Source organism: Pongo abelii, chromosome 19, assembly GCF_028885655.2.
Source record: "Pongo abelii isolate AG06213 chromosome 19, NHGRI_mPonAbe1-v2.0_pri, whole genome shotgun sequence".
In the NCBI taxonomy this organism is placed as follows: Eukaryota; Metazoa; Chordata; class Mammalia; order Primates; family Hominidae; genus Pongo; species Pongo abelii.
In genome coordinates this window covers 5833169-5848113 of record NC_072004.2, presented here as the reverse complement: position 1 = coordinate 5848113, position 14945 = coordinate 5833169, and the positions used below count along the sequence as shown (strand labels likewise).

At 40.0% G+C, this 14945-nt stretch overlaps 1 long non-coding RNA gene across 3 annotated transcripts in view; it reads right to left on the bottom strand.

Moving 5' to 3' along the window:
- LOC129051193 (uncharacterized) overlaps positions 1-14945 on the bottom strand; it is a 270726-nt gene that overhangs the window by 30251 nt on the left and 225530 nt on the right. Inside the window, exon 4 of one of the 3 annotated variants that reach the window (XR_008515266.2) lies at positions 11670-11761. The exons of the other annotated variants lie outside the window; for them this stretch is intronic. This is a non-coding gene — a long non-coding RNA (uncharacterized LOC129051193). The remainder of the gene's footprint in view (positions 1-11669; positions 11762-14945) is intronic. 3 annotated transcript variants of the gene reach the window in all.

The following is a 14945-nucleotide window of genomic DNA, read 5'->3' as shown; positions in this document are numbered from 1 at the left end:
CCCTCTGCTGCTCCCTGCACCCATGGGACAATCAGAGAGGGCAGGACAAAACCATGTGACAAGTAAGTGATTGGGATCCCAACAGCCATGAGAGAATTACCAAGCCATCTTCATGCTCTGTAGAAAAAACTGAGACCTTTCAGGAAATCATAAATACCCCTCAGTTAGTATTTTCTCCACTGTGCTCCATCCTAAAATGTGACGCCACAATCTATTCTGCTTTTAAAAGAAGCTCACAGTGGTCGGGTGTGGTGGCTCACACCTGTAATTCCAACACTTTGGGAGGCTGAGGCGGGCAAATCACCTGAGGTCAGGAGTTCGAGACCAGCCTGGCCAACATGGTGAAACCCTGTCTCTACTGAAAATACAAAAATTTGTTGGGCGTGGTGGCACGTGCCTGTAATCCCAGCTACTTGGGAGGCTGAGGCAGGAGAATCGCTTGAACCCAAGAGCAGGAGGTTGCAGTGAGCCAAGATCGTGCCACTGCACTCCAGCCTACTGGGTAACAGAGCGAGACTCCGTCTAAAAAAAAAAAAAAGAAGCTCATAGCAAGAAAAGAAAAGGGTCAGAGTCCAACATTTTAAGTCTGGAAGTGATAAACTTTTTATTAAGACAGTTTCAACTTTCATCATTAGCATGTAATAAATTATTCCCAGCTTTCAGTGCCTTGGTAATTGTCTCCAAAGAATCTCATTAAACATTGCTGGATACTTTTGATCATTTTTAATAAACATGATAACTTGGAATACTCTTGCATTTCTTAGTGGAATCTGCAAACCTGAAGCATTTTAATAGATAATTAATGTCGGGGAAATCTCTAGGGGAAAGCACCAGGGTTGTCTTGCCTTTGTTCTTCCCAACAGTCCCTCTCTAGGTCAAGGAAAAAGTTTGCCAAACAAAGTCAGATCATCTTGAGTTCCTGCTCCACTGTTTCCTGGCTGTGGGTCTGTGGACACATTTCTTAAGTTTCCTGAGCATCCATTTTTTTCATGAGTTGTTGTAACTATCAGTGAGAGGATAAACTTCAAAGCTGCAACATAGAAGATGCTCAGAAAATGCCAAGTTCTCTTATCATTAGCCAAGAAACATGTTCTCATATATTTTTACCCAAGGCTCAAAATTGTGAAATTTTAGTTGGAAGTTCCTAAAGTAGCCAGGATTAGTTCATCACAGCCCCTTGGAATCAAGATTCCTCTCTGTTCTGGCATACTAGGCTCACACCTGTAATCCCAGCACTTTGGGAGGTAGAAGCGGGTGGATCACTTGAGGTCAGGAGTTCAAGACCAGCCTAACCAACACCGAGAAACCCCGTCTCTACTAAAAATACAAAAATTAGCCAGATGATAGTGGTGCACGCCTGTAATCCCAGCTACTCGGGAGGCTGAGGCAGGAGAATAGCTTGAACCTGGGAGGCAGAGGTTGCGGTGAGCCGAAGTCGCGCCACTGCACTCCAGCCTAGACGACAGAGTGAGACCCTGTCTCAAAAAAAAAAAAAATTAATATATATTATACTTTTACTAGATGCCAGGCACAATGCTATGACCTTTCACATGAATTATCTCATTTGGTGTTTATGACACTTTTAAGAAGAGGGAACTACTGTCCACGTTTTACTGATGGAAAAAATGAGGTCAAAGAGGTTATTTAATTGTCCAAAGTCACTCAGGTAAGAAGCAGTGAAACTGGGATTCCAACTCATGCACTCAACCTCTGGCACCAGCGTCCTCTATCAACTTTTCGAATTTCTTTCAACATTTTGGGGTTCAAACTCACCTTTATGAAAGCAGAGGACTGATGGCTTGGAATCTGCTTCATTTTATCTCCAGCCTCCTCCCATGTGAACCAAAGAAGATTCTAAGATTTCCCAGTCAATTTCCTAATATCCAGCCAATGTCCTCACTAGCCTACTTCTAAATCTGAGTTGTGAAGCAGATTACATTTTCCAAAAATAGTCTATCAATATCTCCAATCCCACATGCTCTTCTCCTCTTCTTTTTTCTTTCTTCTTTTTTTTTTTTTCTTTTTTGAGACTGGGTCCCACTTCATCACCCAGGCTGGAGTGCAGTGGCACAAACACAGCTCACTGCAGCCTTGACCTCCCTGGGCTCAGATGATCCTCCCATCTTAGCCTCCCAAGCAGCTGGGACCACAGGCATGCATACCACCACACTCACCTAATTTATAGATAGATAGGTAGATAGATGATTAGATAGATAGATAGATAGATAGATAGATAGATAGATAGATAGATAGATTTTTTTTTTTTTTTGAGACAGAGTTTTGCTCTTGTTGCCTAGGCTAAAGTGCAATGGTGCGATCTCAGCTCACCGCACCCTCCACCTCCCAGGTTCTTCCCCCTCAGCCTCTCGAGTAGCTGGGATTACAGGTGACCACCATCATGCCCAGCTAATTTTTGTATTTTTAGTAGAGAAGGGTTTTCGCCATGTTAGCCAGGCTGGTCTCCAACTGCTGACCCCAGGTGATCCACTTGCCTCGGCCTCCCAAAGTGCTGGAATTACAGGCATAAGCCACCATGCCCAGCTGTATTTTTTTTTTGTAGAGAGGGGGTTTCTTCATGTTGCCCAGGCTGTTCTTGGACTCCTGAGCTCAAGCAATCTGCCCACATTGGCCTCTCAAAGGATGCTCTTCCTATAATCTGATTTTGACAGTCTTTCCACTCAGAGATGGGGGTCCATGTTCCTTTCCCTTAAATCTGGGAGGGTTCGTTGCTATGTGGCTTCCAAGGGTAGGTCATACGAGACACTTCAGTATCCATGTGAGTCTCCTGGGATGCTCAATCTCAGAGCTCATCACCATGTTGTGAGCAGGCACAAATATTCTGTGATGAGACCCACGAGAAAAGGCTCACATGGAAAGGAACTGAGACCCCTCCCACCAGCACTCAGACCTAGCTGAGATTCCAGCCAATTGCCAAGGCCAACGTGTCAATCCCAGCTGCCTCTGTGAGTGAGTCCACCATATTGGAAGTGGATCTTGTAGCCCTCAGTTGAGCCTAACCAGCTGATGCTACATAGAGCACAGACCAGGTTTTCTCACCAAACTCTGTCTAAATTGCAGATTTATGAGTGAAATAAACATTGTTGTGGGCTACTGTGTTTTGGGGTAGTTTGTTATGTAGTGATAGATAAACTGGAACAAGTTTCAACCTCTATTTTGCTTTCCTGACAAATACATTGAACTGTCCCTGCATGTGTCCGCTTGAATGTCCTCAAATCTCTTCAGACTTCACGTGTTTAGGGATTTCCACTTCCACTTCCACTTTGGATATGGAAATCCCCCGAGAAATGTCATTCCCATCCTCACTATGAGAAAGAAATCCAGGTAATCTACAAAATTATACATTTTTTGAACCCGTTAGAGAGCTGAGCTCAGAAGGCAACCAAGTGAACTGAATTCTGAAGAGTGGTAAATCCTTTTAAGGAGCAATGGGTCATATGAAATGTTTCACCTTTGGCAAAACATCGGAAGAAGATGTGGCCACCATAAAAGTAGGTAAGAAGAAATCAACTAAAACGCTAATGAATCCTTGAAGAATAAGTGTAGGCTAGCATGAAAGTATAGAAAACTGAGAGCCCCAGAGGCAAGGGAAGTTTGCACTCATTTGCAAGCTCTTTTCCAGAAGTCTCAGCTGTGTGATCATGGGAAAGACTAGACACAGGGCAGGAGACTGAAGAAGGCTCAAGTCGGGGGCCCAGGCATGCAGGTGCTGGTCAGCTGCAGCTGGGTCACAGGAACAAAGCCTTTCTCATTTTCTCAGAACTTTCTTTCCCAAAGCAAAAGCCTTGAGCTACTGGGAGGACAGAGAGAAAACCCCCTTCCTCCCAGGGCCTAAGCAAAGACACTCTACTTTTGGAAAGAGGTAGGAGCCAAACCATCTGATTCTGGGGGAGGAGCAGAAATAAAAGCCTGCTGCCCTTGGGGAAGGGGAGGAAACAGTATCAGGTCCAGGATCTTGCACTTATACAAAGCATAGGTCTACTCATTCTGGGAGAAGAAAGGGTCCCGTGCCAACCATAAACACAAGGAGTGTTAGGCTGCCATGGAGAGAGAACCAAGACTGTCAATAAAGTCCCATCCCTGAGGCCCAGAGGCACAAGGTCTTCCCAAGACTGAAGATCAACAAGAAGTGAGAAAAGCCCTCATGCCATCATGAGCCTCACCCTGAGCACAGCGACAGCGATCTTCTGATGGAGCATGGAGAAAGACTCCTTCAGTGTTGCAGGTGTGCAGGGGCTGCTGAAATCTGAGGGTGAAGCAGGACAACCAAGAAAAACTCCCTGGTATGGCAGGCCCAATACTAAGCACAAAATAACAGCAGATCTCCTCTGGAGGAATGTAAAGTATGTGGTACATGGAAAGAAGGGATAGCAACAGAAAACCTTAACCCAGCTCAACCCTTCATTAAATTAACACAGCCTCTACCCTAAGAATCTGACCGAAGAAGAAGTATGCCCACTCTTGGGGTAAAAATCACTGACCTCAGCCCCTACTGTTCTTCTACACACAAGGTCAGACATTCAATATCAAGCTGTGAGACACGCAACAAAAGAAGGAACACAAAATGCATTATCAATAGATAAAGCAATTAACAGAACCAGACTCAGAGATGATACTGATGTCAGAAACATCAGACTAAGACTTTCAAATGACTGTGATTCATATGATAAAGTAGTGGGGGATAGGTGGAAAAGATACAGGAACTGATGGAGAATTTTGGCAAAGAAATGAAAACTATTTTATAAATGGGAGAAGTCAATTGCTATAAATGTACAAATATGATGTCAGGGATAAAGAATTTCTTTGACATGCTTATTAGTAGAGTAGACTCAACTGAAGGAGAATTGTTGAACCTGAATATGTCAGTGAAAATTATCCAAATTAAAACTCAAAGTGAAAAACAAAGAGAACATTCAAGAGCTGTGAGACAATATAAAACAGTCTAGCATATATGTAATTGGAACCAAGAAGGAAGAGAGAAAGAGAAAATGGGAGCAAATATTTGAAGAAATAGTGTCTAAGAACTTTCTAAAATTAATGAAATACAGCAAACCATAGATCCAACTTCAGAGAACCTCAAGCAGAATAAGTTATAACACACACACACACTCTCTCTCTCTCTCTCACAGACACACCTAGATGCATCATAGTTAAACTGCTAAAAACTTAAAATTAAAAAGAAAAAGACAGCCTTGAATGTAGTCAGAGGAAATAAATAAAATTACATACAAAAAACAAATATAAAAACTCAGCAGACTTATGGAAAGAAATGTTGCAAGCTAGAAGAAAATGGAGTGACACTTTCAAAGTACTAAAATAAAAAGCTGTCAATCTAGAATTTTATACAAAGCAAAAATATCTTTTAGAAATGAAGGTAAAATAGAGATTCTTCAAACAAAAGCCAAAAGGAATACTGCTAGCAGACCTGCACTCCAAGAACTGTTAAGGGAAATTCTTCGGGAATGTAATACCAGAAGGAAATTTGGATCTATACAAAGAAATGAAATACAAAAAGTGTAAAAATGTTGGTAAATATAGAAGACACTTTAAGACTAATTTTTAAATTGCTTTAAAAAATAATTGTCCAGCACTTTGGGAGGCCGAGGCAGGTGGATCACCAGGTCAGGAGATCGAGACCATCCTGGCCAACATGGTGAAACTCCGTCTCTACTAAAATACAAAAACTTAGCCAAGCGTGGTGGCACGTGCCTGTAGTCCCAGCTACTCAGGAGGCTCAGGCAGGGGAATCTCCTGAACCTGGGAGGTGGAGATTGCAGTGAGCCGAGATCGCACCACTGCAATCCAGCCTGGTGACACAGCGAGACTCTGTCTCCAAAAAAAAAAAAAAAAAAAAAACCATATATATATATATATATATATATATCTCCCTGAAGTAAAAATAGTAACAATGTGTCTAAAGTTTATAGCCTAAGTAAAAGTAAAATATATGTCTCAGCTATGGCACCAAAAACGAGAGTAAGGAAATGGAAATATATGTCTATAAGGCTGTACACTATACCTGAAGTAGTGTAATATTATATAAAGAAAGACTGTGATAAGTTAAAGGTATATATTTTAAACCCTACAGCAATCACTAAAAAGTTGAAAAAGAGATACAACAAGCAAACCAACAGTGGAGATAAAAATGAGTTATGAAAAATGTCCCACTGATTCAAATGAAAGCAGAAAACTAGAACAAGGTTAAAAAAAAAAAAAAAAACAGCAGATGTAACAAACAGCAAACAACGAGCAAGATTAATATGAAGAGCCGTTGTTTACCCTTCAGCCTTCTTTCCTCCTGAGTCTGCTATAATATTTAAGTTAGAATGCATCATTCTTAGTGAGCCTCTGCCTCCTTCATCAGCATCCAGCCATTCTGTGTACTATTTCTGAAAGTGCCAAAGCACCTTCTGCCTTGATCCATTAATTCACAGCCACAGAACATTTCAAGCCCTGAAGAATCTTTACAAAAGGTTATTGATTGTATCAAAGGCAGAGCAGAGTGAAGCCTGTTATCTGAAGATAAGCGTGTGCAGCGCTCCCTCGTCAGTGAAACATCACCTGAGAAACAAAACCTCCATGTCCTCACTCCTCCCCATGCTGGGCTCCGGCTCCTCATCAAAGAGCAACCACATATTTGTTTTCAGGCTGAAATGGAATTTTAAATGTACGATGGTTTTAGAACAAAATCAGATGTTTTTTAAAAGTGAAAGAAGAGAAAAGAAAAAATCGAGCAAAGTCACATATTTAAATGTGTATATTAAATCCAGCAAGCTTAATAACTGAACTAAATATGAATGGCCTAAGCAGCCCAATTTAAAAACAGAAATGTCAGATTTGATTAACAAAAATCAAGACCCAGCAGTATGCTATCTATATAAAAAACACACTTTCAATGTAAAATTATAGATAGGTTAAACAGAAACGAATGAAAAAATATAAAAACTAATTAAAGGAAAGCTGGAGTGGCTATGTCAATATCAAACCAAGTAGACTCCAGAGCAAAGAATATCATCAGAGATGGAGACATTACACAATCAAAAAACAATGATCTTAATGTGTATGCACTTAACAACAGAGCTTCAGAACAAATAAAGCAAAAATTCATAAAATTGTAAAGAGAAATAGGCAAACCCACAATTATACTTGGAGATTCCCCACTCTCTCGGTAATCGACAGACCATGGGGACTGAAAACCACAAAGGATATAAGTGACCTGAACAACAGAATCAGAGAAGGTGAACCTAAAGTCTCTTCCAGAAAATAGAAAGCGAGGGAAGACTTTCCAACCTATTTTTTGAGACCAGCATTACCCTAACAATTATGTCAGTCAAAGAAATCACAAGAAAAGAAAACTATAGGGCAATGTTTTTCATGCATGTCTTTGAAAAATCTTTAGCTAAATATTAGCAAATTGAATCAAAAATATATTAAAATAATAATATGATACAATCTAGTGAAAATTATCCCAGGAATTCAAGATTGATTCAAGACTCAACCAATGCAATACATGATAACAACAGACTGAAAAAGGAAAAGCATATGATTATCTTAATAAATTCTGAAGAAGAAGATGGTACTATTCAGTATTCATATATGATATTTTTAAACCATCCACAATCTAGAAATAGACGAAATTTTCACAGTATAAAAAAAGACATCTATGAGGAAACTGACAACTGAACTTTCATAGCCAATGCTGACAGATTAAATGCTTTTCCTCAAAGACAGAGAATAAGACAAGGATGTCTTTTTTTGCCATTCCCATTCAATATAATACTGGAAGTTCTATCACTATGAAAGGAAAGAAAAGGAAATAAAAGGCATATCCTTTGGAAAGGAAGAACTATAACGCTATATTAGCAGATGGCATGATTGACTATATAGAAAATCTCAAAAACGTACCAAAAAAGTTAACTGAATTAATAAGTGAATTTATCAAGTTTGGTTGCAGAATAGTCTGAAGCCTTCAAAACATTTCTGAGAGAAAATAAAGAGAACCTAAATAAATAGAAAGATACACCAAGTTCATGAATCAAAAGACGGCATATTTTTAAGATGTTTATTTCCCCCAAACTGATCACAATTACAGTCAAAGTTTCAGGAGGCTTCTTCTGCAAAAATTAACAAGTTGACTACAAGATGTATGTGAAAAAAATTTATGTGAAAAAGGACCTAGAAGAACCAAAGCAATTTTTAAAAAGAGCAACATTGGAGGATGCACACTAGCTGATTTCAAGACTGACTATGCAATTGTAGTAATTAAGACAGTGCACATTGGCACAAGGAGGGATGTATATACCAATGTAACAGAGATTAGAAAATCCAGAAAGAGATATACACATGTGCAGTCCATTGATTTCTAATAAAGGGGCCAAGGAAATTCAATGGGGAAAGAATGCCTTTTCCAACAAATAATGCTGGAAGTATTGGATATCTTTATGGAAAATTACTAACCTCAACCCTCCACTTATACCATATATGAAAATTAATTTCAAATGGGTTGTAGGCCTAAAGTTAAAACCTAACTCTTAAAAACTTCTAGAAGAAAATATAGAAAAAAAATTTAACGACTTTGAGTTAGTCAAGGATTTCTTAGGACACAAAAAAGTGCAAACCAAAAGTGAAAAAACCTGATAAATACGATTTATAAAAATTAAAAATTGTCCTTCCTTTGAAGGACATCGTTTAGAATTTTTAAAACTTATTTATTTTTCTTAAGTATTGGGGTACAGGTGGTATTTGGTTACATGAGTAAGTTCTTTAGTGGAGATTTGTGAGAAACTGGTGCACCCATCACCCGAGCGTATACACTGCACCATATTTATTGTCTTTTATCCCTCACCCCCTCCCACTCTTCCCCCAAAATTTAAAGACAAGCCACAGAGTGCTAGCAGATATTTGCAGAACAGCTATGTAATAAAGGACTTGTGTTCAGAATGTGTAAATAATTCTAACAACTCAGTAAGAAGAAAATAAAACAAAAGTGGGCAAAAGTTTCAAACACACATTTCACCACATAAGATACACACATGGCAAATGAGCACATGAAAAGATGTTCAACATCATTAGTCATTACCATAAGGAAATGCAAGTTAAAACCAAAATAAAATATCACTCTGTATCCACTAAAATTGCGAAAATTAAAAAAACAACTGACAACAGCAAGTGCTAGAGAGGATGCAGAGCAACTAGAACTCTTGTATATCGCAAGGTGCAATGCAAAGCAATGCAATCACTTTTGGATACAGTTTGGTGGTTCCTTATGATGCGAAATATACATGTATCATATGACCTGGCAAGGCTACTCCTCAGTATTTACCAAAGAGAAATGGAAACTACATCTACACAAAGATGTACATATCAGTGTTTAGAGCAGCTTTGTTCATAATGGCCCCAAACTAGAATCAACCAAGGTGTCCTTCAACAGATGAATCAATAAGCAAACAGTAGTGCATTCATATAATGAAATACTATCCAGCAAATAAATGAAATACCGACACACACAAACGATATGAATACATACAAAACTGTATTCTAAGTGAAAGAATAAACATGTGACAATGACTACTGTATGATTTATTTCATGTTACATTCAGTGAAAGTCAAAGCTATAGAGACAGAAATCAGGTCAGTGTTTGCCAGGGCTGTGGGAGGTACGGAATACTGATGACAAAGGGGCAGAAGAGAATGTTTTGGAGTAATGAAAGTGTTCTGTATCTTGATTACAGTACTGGTTATACAACTTCATCCATTGCCAAAGATCACCCCAAAAATATAAATACTATTGTATATATTTTTGCTTTCAATAAGCCTGGATTTAAAACAAACTGTTAATGTGCGGCCAAACTCATCATGTTCCCCCTTGACAAGCCCCCTCTTCATGATGGTACCCAGTCCCCCAAGCCTGAGAATTAGCCACAAGTTCCCTTTACTCACTTCCCATTTCCAGACGTTAAAACCCACCAAATTCTACCATCAACATATTTCTCTTTCTCTTTTCTCACTCTCTTTCCCCATTTCTACCCCCTCATCCTGTCCCATTGGTCTGTCTGCCTCTGGTTCACCCACACCTGGTACCCAAGTGGACTTCTCCCTGATCATATCACTGCCCCACTGCATACCCTTCCCTGGCTCCTCATTACCCGCCCACTGCCAGGTACCATTCCAAACACCTTAGCAAAGAGGGAAGCCCTTTGTAATCTGGTACCTGATGACCAGAAAAGCATTTTCTGTTCATGTCCTTTGCCTATTTTTTAATGGTGTTGTTTGGTTTTTGCTTATTAATTTGTTTAAGGTCCTTACAGATTCTGGGTATTAGGCCTTTGTCAGATGCATAGTTTGCAAATATTTTCTCCCATTCTGTAGTTTGTCTGTTTATTAATAGCTTCTTTTGCTGTGCAGAAGCTCCTTCATTTAATTTCATCTCATTTGCCAATTTTTGGTTTTGCTGCAATTGTTTTTGGAGTCTTTGTCATGACATCTTTCCCAGGGCCTGTGTCCAGAACGGTATTTCCCACATTTTCTTCTAGGGTTTTTGTAGTTTCAGGCTTTACATTTAAGTCTTTAATCGTATTTCAGTATTAATGGACATCAGAATTTCTTGTGCTTGACTACTGTTTTCAATGAAAATTTATTAATAGAGTGCCCATTGATATCCCAAAAGGAGCAAGATAGTATTTCTCTAGTACGTCATGTTACTATCTTCAAAAGGAAAAGATTTTTTTAAAAAGATTAATGACTATAAAACATGGCCAATTATTAATTGAAATAATAAGTGTTGTTTCTATTTTTAAAAAAAAGAAAGAAGAGAAAAGAAAAGCCCCTTCTCATGCCATTCTGCCGACATGCCCCACGTTCCAGGCGTGGTGATTGGCCTCATTCCATGACTCTCTATACCTTGGTCAAGGCTGTTCCCTTTTCCCAGAATGCCCTACTACTTGTTTATATAGACTGTAGTTGATGGAGGGAGAGGACAACCTACTGTGAAGAGGTCACAGTCTGGAGCCAGATTGCCTGGGTTTGAATCCAGGCTCCAGCACTTATGCGCTATTTTACTTTATGTTACTTGACTTTTCTGTGCCTGTTTCCTTGCCTCTAAAATAGGGATGTCAAACTGTCTCTATAATTATAGTAACTATACATCCTGGCTGGCCCTAATGTCCTCTCTTCCCTTTATACTCACAAAGCTGTCTTGGTTTGGATGATAAATATGTGATCTTCCTATCTATAGAGTTGTTAGGGAGATTAAGTGAGGTAACAAGTACACAGTCCTTGAAAAAAATACCTGGCATATGTTAAGTGCTATGTGTTTCAGAAAAAGTTAATCCGGCAATTGAAGGGATTGAGGATAGAGAGAAGGAAGAAAGGAAAGAAAGAGGGGAAGAAGGGAGGAGGGAGGAAAAAAGGAGGAAGGAAGTAGAGATGGAAAGAGGGAGGAGGAAGGAAGTAGAGATGGAAAGAGGGAGGAAGAAATGAAGAAGGAAAACCTAAAGAAGGCAGGGTAATGTCTTTACAAACCACCTACCAATTTGGGAAGATTTTCCCTTGAATTAATGACACGAAAATCAGCCTTTCCACCACAAAGTCATTTGTAGGCAAGGCCAGGTTCCAGAATGCCCCACATCTTTCAAAGACACACGTTCTCCTACCTTGTTTGTGAATAACGACCTCTTATTTTCTTTCCAGTGGAACCAAGTAGGAGCTGCCAGACATCCCAGGGAGGCTTTTCTGTGCTGTCTCACTGCAAAGAAACACAGCCTGATTCCTAATTTCTGGTGCAGAACCAAGCAGAGGATCTGTGCTGGGTTGTTTTTTTTTTTTTTAATACTTTAAGTTCTAGGGTACATGTGCACAACGTGCAGGTTTGTTAAGTATGTATACATGTGCCACGTTGGTGTGCTGCACCCATTAACTCGTCATTTACCAGCACAGGGGAACATCACACACCTGTGCTGGGTTTTAAAGAAGGCCTTTTAGATACTTTAGGAAAGCCATACTTCTTCCACAGTTGGAATTTATTAGAAAAGGTGCTGTATGCCTCCAGGTACTTGACCGATCTTTGACTGATGTCTTTGGGACTCAGATGGGTGGAGACATCGACCAGATGTGGAGGCCAGGCTCCCATCTGGTTCTCAGGAGTCATCTTCCCCAACTATGATCTCATTATATCACAGTTTTATTCAAAGCCCATCATTAGCTCCTCACTGCCTTATGGATGATCCAAACTCTGTACCCTAGTAGGTCTCAAACTTCAGTGTGCTTTAGAATCTCCTGGAGACCTTGTTAATATGTGAGTCGCTGGGCTGTACCTCCAGAGTTTCTGATTCAGTAGGTCTGTAGTAGGGTCCAAGAATGTGCATTTCAAACAAATTCCCACAAAATATTGGCTGTTAGTGCAGAAATCATATTTTGAGGACCACTGTCTTGGACAAAACTCAGTCCCTTAGACCTTCCCTGGCCATTCCTACCTCCAAGCCTTTGTTTAATCTTTAATTCCCACTGGACAATAATTCTCTACTCATACAATGCTATATTTCAAGATTTAACTCTGCCAGGCACGGTGGCTGACGCCTGTAATCCCAGCACTTTGGGAGGCCGAGGTGGGCGGATCACGAGGTCAGGAGATTGAGACCATCCCGGCTAACATGGTGAAACCCCGTCTGTACTAAAAATACAAAAAAAAAAAAAAAAATTAGCGGGTGTGGTGGCAGGTGCCTGTAGTCCCAGCTACTTGGGAGGCTGAGGGAGGAGAATGGCGTGAACCCAGGAGGTGGAGCTTGCAGTGAGCCGAGATCCTGCCACTGCATTCCAGCCTGGGCAACAGACCAAGACTCTGTCTTAAAAAAAAAAAAAAAAAAAAAAAAATTTAACTTTAGCTTCACCAGGATGTTTGAACACTTTAGTCCTTGCTGACAGTTCCCTTCAGCAAAATTGGGTTGTGGTAGGAGTATCCAGGCCCTTGATGACTTGCTGTTTGTACTAATATTTTATCATTTCAAGCACATTTACAGTTGTGAACTAATAAGGAACCTCTGCAAACCTGCTCTGTGTTCTAGGTACAAGTGTGGTAGTGGATTTAAGATAAAGAAAAGGCAAGATTTCTACCACTGTTAACCTTACAGACCTGTAAGAGAAGCAAAATGTACGTCAGTGCTGCCCGATAGGAATATTTTATTGTCCGATATACAATAAAAGAAACATAGCTATGAGTAAATTTACCATTACGTACAACATATGTAAATGTACAATTACATATGACATATGTAATTGTAAATTTACTCATAGCCATGTTTATTTTATTGTACGTTTATGTTTCAGTAAGCACTTTTTTTTAGATTTGGGCGTACATGTGCAGGTTAGTTTCATGGATATACTACATGATTCTGAGGTCTGGGCTTCTACTGATTTCAACACCAAAATAGTGAACATAATATCCAAAGGGTAGCTTTTCAATTTGTGTTAGTCTGTGTTGCATTAATATAAAGGAATACCTGAGATTGGGTAGTTTATAAAGAAAAGAGATTATGGATTATGTAGCGCACAGTTCTGTAGGCTGTACAAAGAGTGAAGTCCAAGCATCTACTTCTGGTTGAGGCCTCCAGAAATTTCCAATCGTGACAGGAGGCAAAGGGGGAGCTGGCACACTACGTGGCCGAGAGGGAGTAAAAGAGAGAGGAGAGATTTCCCAGACTCTTTTAAAACAACCAGATCTCACAAGAGCCCATTATTGGAGGATGGCACCAAGCCATTCATGAAGGATTCATCCCCATGACCCAAACATCTCCCACTAGGCCCCACCTCCAACATTGGAGATCACATTTCAACATGAGATTTTGAGGGAACAAAACACCCAAACCATATCACAACACTGGCCCCTCATCCCTCCCTCCTGCCTTCTGGACCCCCCAGTGTCCATCGTTCCTATCTTTATGGCCATGTGTACCCAGTGTTTAGCTCCCACTGATAAGTGAGAACACGTGGTATTTGATTTTCTGTTTCTGCTTTAATTCACTTAGGATAATGGCCTCCAGCTGCATCCATGTTGCTGCAAAGGATATGATTTAGTTCTTTTTTATGGCTGTGTAGTATTATTCCATGGTGTATATGTACCACATTTTATTTTATTTTAAGTTCTGGGATACATGTGCAGAATGTGCAGGTTTGTTACATAGGTATACATGTGCTACAGTGGTTTGCTGCACCTATCAATGCATCATCTAGGTTTTAAGCCCCACATGCATTAGGTATTTGTCCTAACGCTTTCCCTCCCCTTGCCCCCCCATCCCCTGACAGGCCCCAGTGTGTGATGTTCCCCTCCCTGTGTCCATGTGTTCCCATTGTTCAGCTCCCACTTATGAGTGAGAATATGTGGTGTTTGATTGTCTGTTCTTGTGTTAGTTTGCTGAAGATGATGGTTTCCAGCTTCATCCATGTCCCTGCAAAGGACATGAACTCATTTTTTTATGGCTGCATAGTATTCCACGGTGTATAATTCACCACTGATGGAGACTTAAGTTGATTCCATGTCTTTGCTATTGTGAATATCACTGTGACAAACATGCCGGTACGTGTGTCCCTTTAGTAGAACAATTTATTTTCCTTTGCGTATACCTAGTAATGGGAATGCTGGGTCCAATGGTAGCTTTTTTTAAAATTCTTTGAGAAATTTCCAAACTGCTCTCTACAGTGGCTGAACTAATTTATATTCCCACCAACAGTGTATAAGTATTCCTTTTTCTCTGCAACCTCCCCAACATCTGTTATTTTTTGACTTTTTATAATAGCCATTCTGCCTGGTGTGATGGTATCTCATTGTGGTGCTGATCTGCATTTCTCTAATGATTAGTGATGTTAGGCATTGTTTCATATGTTTGTTAGTCACTTGTTTGTCTTTTAGAAGTGTCTGTTCTTGTCCTGTGCCCACT